Source organism: Eptatretus burgeri, chromosome 11 (genome assembly GCF_056783735.1).
Source record: "Eptatretus burgeri isolate ZD-2024b chromosome 11, Ebu_testis_v1, whole genome shotgun sequence".
NCBI lineage: Eukaryota > Metazoa > Chordata > Myxini > Myxiniformes > Myxinidae > Eptatretus > Eptatretus burgeri.
Genome location: NC_140971.1, coordinates 76,414,962 through 76,422,461, shown reverse-complemented (window position 1 = coordinate 76,422,461; position 7,500 = coordinate 76,414,962). Strand labels below are relative to the sequence as shown.

Here is a 7,500-nt window from a genome sequence, read left to right as displayed (position 1 = left end):
GAGGCGAATGTGTATACCTCGAGGCTATCCTGCCATTATGTATATATATATATATATATATATATATATATATATATATATATATATATATATATATATATATATATATATTTTATAGATATATTATATAAATATATATATATATATATATATATATATATATATATATATATATATATATATATATGTATATATGAGCCTGGTGTTGGCGCAGTGGTTAGGGCAGCGGCTTGGGATACAAAAGGTCCTGAGTTCAAGCCCCGTTGGGCCACTAAATTAATACACCAGGGGGTTGACTCAGCCTGTCATAATTCCGAGGTTGGCGAAATGAGTACCAGTGTACTGGCCCGGTGTTTACCCCGGTTAAAATAGGTGTACCATATCCCTGTGTCACAAGAGGCGACCAGAGTTGCGTCAGGAAGGGCATCCGGCGTAAAACATGTGCCAAATCACTATGCGGATCATACGGATGATCCGCTGTGGCGAGCCCTAACGGGAGCAGCCGAAAGAAGAAGAAGAAGAAGAAGAAATATATATATATATATATATATATATATATATATATATATATATATATATATATATATATATATATTGTTGTGGTCACGGATACCGAGACACCAGCTTGTCACTCAGGGGGATTAATCCCCGGTTGTCCTCGGTAGAGCCCGACCTGGGGCCACTGCTCACAATTAACGTTGTGGTATGGTGGGTTGTTTTAGAACTACGAACGCCACTCAATCAACCACGAGTTCCAGTGTCCGCCGTCTAATTATTCCATTTAACTGGAGGTCACGTGGTTACCTGAGCGGGGAGCGCGTACTCGGCAAAGCACCAATATTATCTGATTAGCTTTTAATTGGGGCGGCCGAGCATTTTAACCGCTGGAGCGTGCCGACGATTTTTTGGTCAAATCTGTGGTAATTACCTCCCAGTCTATCTCGGTTCGAACAATGCTAGACCAATAGAAGGAAAGGACAAACACGGACAGGTTGGAAATCGACAAATAATTTATTAATAATTAAATAAATAAATAAAAAGAACCTTTTATTTGCTGAGGTAAATAAAGAATGAATTTCAAAGCAAAATCAATCAAATGCCAGGAAAGAGACAAAGAGCAGATGCTTATTGGGAGTTGACTTACAGCTAAACGCAGACAAGGGTACCCAGCAGATCATTCAGGGGGAGGGGAGGGGAGGGAATTGTCTTGCTCATCAGAAAGTCGCCCGTGAGGCGAAAACGTTCTGAAATGCATGCGTGCGTGTCACGTCCGTCGCCAGGACCAGCTTGGGATACAAAAAATAACCCATAACACAAATCTCTCCTAAGCACTTCCATGCCTCCACTGGTATGGTATACAATACATATATATATATATATATACATATATATATATATATATATACATATATATATATATATATATATATATATATATATTCATCGTACAGCCTCTCGTGGGGCAGCCTTGAACGTTAGTCGAAGTCTGGAGGGCACCGAGATGGTCCGTTGCAGGTTCCGACCCTCGTGTTTGTTGGTGAACGACCCGTGCCTCACTTGTTGGCGGCTTTGTTCACACCGGCACGCGCACCACACACTCGCTTGCCGAAGCTCTGGGCAGGATGAACCGCCTCGCTGTTGGCGCTGGCCAGACACCCACACGCGCGCTTCCTTCTCCTCTTTTGCACGCCTACACCCGCTTCTTGCTCGCTTCTCCCTTGTACCTCTTTCGTTCACGCTTTTTTATTATTCCAGAACGTATCTCTTTCTTATTCAGAACGTATCTCTTTCTTATTCAGAACGTATCTCTTTCTTATTCAGAACATATCTCTTTCTCTTCAGAACGTATCGCTTTCACTTTTTCCTCACTCTCAAAACGTATCTCCTTACAGAGCGTCTCTCTCGCTTCAGAACGTCCCTCTTTCGCCTTTTCCTCTCAGAACGTCTTTTTATATCTTCAGGGCATCTCTGCTGGTCCAACCCAACCCCCGCTCACCCCCCACCACTGGCACATGGTTACAATGACGACCCGTGTGCTCTCTAAAAAGGCTGGCGTTGGACCTCACGGAAGATCACTGCTGAGGAAATATAAGGGCGGGCTTCAGAGCTCATAAAAGAATGTTGTTGAGGAAAAATGAGGGCAGGCTTCAGAGCTCGTGAAAGAAATGTGTGTGAACGTGTCTGTCGTAAAGAAAAAAGCTTCCCAGAAGAGAGGGGATCTATTCTTTACCCGACTCGATGCATCATATTTAAGACATTAGACATGAGGATGGGGCCAATCTGAATATGCATCTAAGGAAATAACAGTCTGAGGACCTGGATGTGTGGATGCATTCATCAGACCGGATTCTGAAATCCGTAACAATACATATATATATATATATATATATATATATATATATATATATATATATATATATATATATATATATATATATATATATATATATATATATATATATATATATATATATATATATATATATATATATATATATATATATTCTTCTTCTTTCAGATAGCTCCCGTTTGGGGTCGCCACAGCGGATCAACCGTCTCCATTTCGCTCTATCCTCCACATCTTCCATTGACACTCCAACCACCCGCATGTCCGCCCTCACCGTATTCATGTCCGCCATGAACCTCTTCTTTGGCCTTCCTCTTCTCCTCCTGCCTGGTGGCTCCATCTTCAACATCCTTCTCCCAATATACTCCGCTTCCCTCCTGTGCACATGTCCAAACCATCTCAATCTCGCCTCTCTCACTTTGTCTCCAAACCATCCTCCCTGCGCTGTCCCTCTAATATACTCATTTCTTATCCTATCCTTCCTCGTCACTCCCAACGAGAATCGCAGCATCTTTAACTCTGCCACCTCCAGCTCCGCTTCCTGTCTTTTTGTTAGTGCCACCGCCTCCAAACCATACAACATAGCTGGTCTCACTACTGTCTTATATACTTTCCCCTTCACTCTTGCAGCTACCCTTCTGTCACAAATCACTCCTGCAACTCTTCTCCACCCACTCCATCCTGCCTGCACTCTCTTTTTCACTTCTCTCCCACACTCTCCGTTACTTTGGACAGTTGATCCCAAGTATTTAAACCCATCCACCTTCCCCACCTCAACTCCTTGCAACTGCACCATACCACCACCCTCCCTCTCATTTACGCACATGTACTCAGTCTTACTCCAACTGACTATCATTCCCCCTCTCTTCAGTGCGTACCTCCACCTCTCGAGGCTCGCCTCAGCCTGCTCCCGACTCTCCCTACAGATCATGATGTCATCCGCGAACATCATAGTCCATGGAGACTCCAGTCTGATCTCGTCCGTCAACCTGTCCATCACCATTGCAAACAGGAAAGGGCTCAGAGTCGATCCTTGGTGCAATCCCACTTTAACCTTAAACCGGTCCGTCATTCCTACCGCACACCTCACCGCTGTCACACTGTCCTCATACATATCCTGGACGATCCTCACATCCTTCTCCACCACTCCCGACTTCCTCATACAATGCCACAACTCCTCTCTTGGCACCCTATCATAAGCTTTCTCTAAATCCACAAACACATAATGTAACTCCTTCTGGCCTTCCCTATACTTCTCCATCAACATTCTCAAAGCAAACATCGCATCAGTGGTGCTCTTTCCTGGCATAATCCCATATTGCTGCTCACAGATCGTCACCTCTCCTCTCAACCTAGCTTCCACTACTCTTTCCCACACCTTCATGGTGTGGCTTAACAACTTTATCCCTCTGGAATTTCCACAGCTCTGCACATCACCCTCATTCTTGAAAATCAGAACCAGTACACTTAATCCCCACTCCTCTGGCATCCTCTCACTTTCCAAGACTTTATTAAACAATCTGGTTAACAACCCCACTGCCTTCTCTCCTAAGCACTTCCATGCCTCCACTGGTATACCCTCTGGTATACAATACAATACATATATATATATATATATATATATATATATATATATATATATATATATATATATATATATATATATATATATATATATATATACACACACACACACACACCACTGGTCAAAAGTTTTAGAACACCCCCATTTTTCTAGTTTTTACTGAAATTTAAGCAGTTCAAGTCCATTGAATAACCTGAAATGGTGCAAAGCTAAGCAGTAAACTGCTTGAAGTTAAAAAAAAGTTTAGGTTACCAAAAACTGAAAAATAACGTATATTTCAGAGTTGTTAAAAAGCCCTTTTCAGGGAACAAGTAATGGGTGAGTAACTGCAGCTGTTCTGCAGCAATGGAAGTGAATTAAGCCTTGAAAGTTGATGCAAACAATTCCTACAGGTGTCCCAACTTTTGTTCATTAGTTACAAACCCCCTGTCTGTATAAAAGCAGTGTTGGAACAGACTGTGTTGCTGCACCCTGTTGTTGTTGTTGTTGTTGTTGTTGTTGTTGTTGTTGTTCGTCTTTCCGCTGCTCCCGTTAGGGGTCGCCACAGCGGATCATCCGTTATGATTCGCATACTGATTTGGCACAGGTTTTACGCCGGATGCCCTTCCTGACGCATCCCTGGTCGCCTCTTACGACACAGGGATAAGGATTGGGTTTCGCCATGATTCCCGGATGCCCTACACCCTCTCATAGCGTGGCCCAGCGCAAAGCTCCCGTCCTCAAGCGATCCTCCAACCCAAGCCTCTGAGTAGCCAGATTACAGGCGCACGCCACTACGTCCAGTGTGTTGCTACACCCTCTGAAGCATTATTTGGACAATATTGCACTGCAGGAAGTAGTATATCGCTATCATAATGGTGAGAAAAAGACAATTAACAAAGGAAGACATACAGACCATTATAACCCTTAAAAGTGTCGGTCTTCCCTTTCGAGAAATTGCAAAGAACCCAAGGTGTCAGTGAGTACAGTTTCCTACACTATCAAAAGGCACTTGGAAACTGGAGGAAACTCTGACAGGAAGAGGTCTGGCAGACCCAAAGCCACAATACAATCAGAAGACAAGTTTCTGAGCGTCAACAGCTTGCGTGATTGGCGGCTCACAGGACAGCAGCTTCAAGCACAGCTTAACACTGGTCGAAGTAAGAAAGTCGCAGTTTCAACTGTGAAGAGAAGACTTCGAGCTGCAGGTTTGACAGGTCGAGTGGCAGAAAGCAAGCCATTCCTAAGATGGCAAAACAGTAAGAAGAGGCTTGCCTAGGCCATGAAGCACCGCCAGTGGACTACTGAAAACTGGAAGAAGGTCTTATGGACCGATGAATCAAAATTTGAAATCTTCGGTTCATCACGCAGGGTTTTTGTACGCTGTCGAGTAGGCGAAAGGATGGTTCCTCAGTGTGTAACACCAACTGTCAAACATGGAGGAGGAAGCGTGATGATCTGGGGCTCTTTTGCTGGATCTAGAGTCGGCGACTTGCACAAAGTGACTGGCACCCTGAATCAAAAGGGCGACCACAGCATTTTGCAGTACCATCTAATACCCTCTGGTCTATGCCTAGTTAGTCAGGGGTTCATCCTTCAGCAAGATAACGACCTAAAACATACCTCCAGGCTATGTCAGAACTACCTTAGAAGAAAAGAACAAGACGTTAGGCTTCAAATCATGGGATGGCCAGTACAGTCACCAGACTTAAACCCCATCGAGCTGGTTTGGGATGAACTGGACAGAAGGGTGAAAGTAAAGCAACCTGCAAGTGCAACACATTTGTGAGAACTTCTGCAACAGTGTTGTAAAGAACTTTCCGAACAATATTTGATTTCAATTGCAAAAAGAATGCCACGAGTATGTTCGGCTCTTATATCTGCAAAAGGTGGTTACTCTGATGACACAAAAATTTAGATTAAATTTTGTTCAACAAAACAATTCCATGAATTCTTTTTATCTGCAATTCTTTGTTTGTTCTATGTTTTAATTTCAGAGTACATTGAAACATTAAACTGCTGAAATTTCAGTAAAAACTGGAAGAATGGGGGTGTTCTTAAACTTTTGACCAGTAGTGTGTGTGTGTGTGTGTGTGTGTGTGTGTGTGTGTGTGTGTGTGTGTGTGTACACATATATATATATATATATATATATATATATATATATATATATATATATATATATATATATATATCTTCTTCCTCTTTCGGCTTGCTCCCGTTAGGGGTCGCCACAGCGGACCAACCGTCTCCATTTCGCTCTCGTTTTGTTGTCCGCATAATGATTTGGCATAGGTTTTTACGCCGGATGCCCTTCCTGACGCAACCCTGGTCGCCTCTTACGACACACAGGGATATGGTACACCTATTCTAACCGGGGCATACACCGGGCCCAGTACAACTGGTGCTCATTTTGCCGACCTCGGAAGGATGGCAGGCTGAGTCAACCCCCTGGTGTTTTCGACTTGGTTTATATATATTTATATATATATATATATATATATATATATATATATATATATATATATATATATATATATATATATATATATATATATACACACATATATATATATATATACATATATATATATATATATATATATATGTATATACATATATATATACACATTATATATATATACATATACATACATATATTAATTCAGTGTCCCAACGGGGCTTGAACTCAGGACCTCTTGGGTCCCAAGCCACTGCCCTTACCACTGCGCCAACACCAGGCTTCACATATATATGTATATACATATATACATACATATATATACATACATATATATATATATATACATATATATATATATATATATATATATATATATATATATATATATATATATATATATATATATATATATATATATATATATATATATATATATATATATATATATATATATATATATATATATATATATATATATATATATATATATATATATATATATATATATATATATATATATATATATATGTACACATGCACTGTACATGTCTTTATTTTAGCTACCTGAATTTAAATATATTTTGCCCCTAATCTCACAGTCAAATTTGGCAAAAATTTTGCTTTGAGGAGACGGTTTCCTACTCATGTCCGAATCTCTGCAAAGACACCAATGTTATGGATCTCATGTCAGCTAAACAGCCAAGATGCTCTGAGCTGGATTAAGGGCCTATTTACTCCTATACCAATCTCAAACTTGGAACATTCACGGCTGGTCGAGCGGTGCACTGGTAACCTCACCTCACCTGGGTCACAATGAAATTGAAACCCTCGTGCTGGTTTCACTAACGAGGTAGTGAATTTGATAACGGGCATCAAGCACCTATAACCCAAATATCCACTAAAATGATTTAAAGCCAACGCTGCTATTTTCAGACAGCAATTGATAATGGTCCAAATCACTCAAATGAGATCCAGTTCGTTTTATGGTGTGTGATTGTTTTAAATGAGAAGGGGAAGAAACAAGGAAAGCACTCATTGCAATACTATATACAAATTTATACAATAAATGGTATATGTACCCCAGGGAATCCTACAGATGGAAGACTCTTATTTAACTCACTTAAG

The 7,500-nt window shown here is 40.8% G+C and overlaps 1 protein-coding gene across 3 annotated transcripts in view; it reads left to right on the top strand.

Moving 5' to 3' along the window:
* LOC147017419 (angiopoietin-2-like) overlaps positions 1 to 7,500 on the top strand; it is a 280,361-nt gene that overhangs the window by 243,093 nt on the left and 29,768 nt on the right. The gene's annotated exons all lie outside the window — the stretch shown is intronic.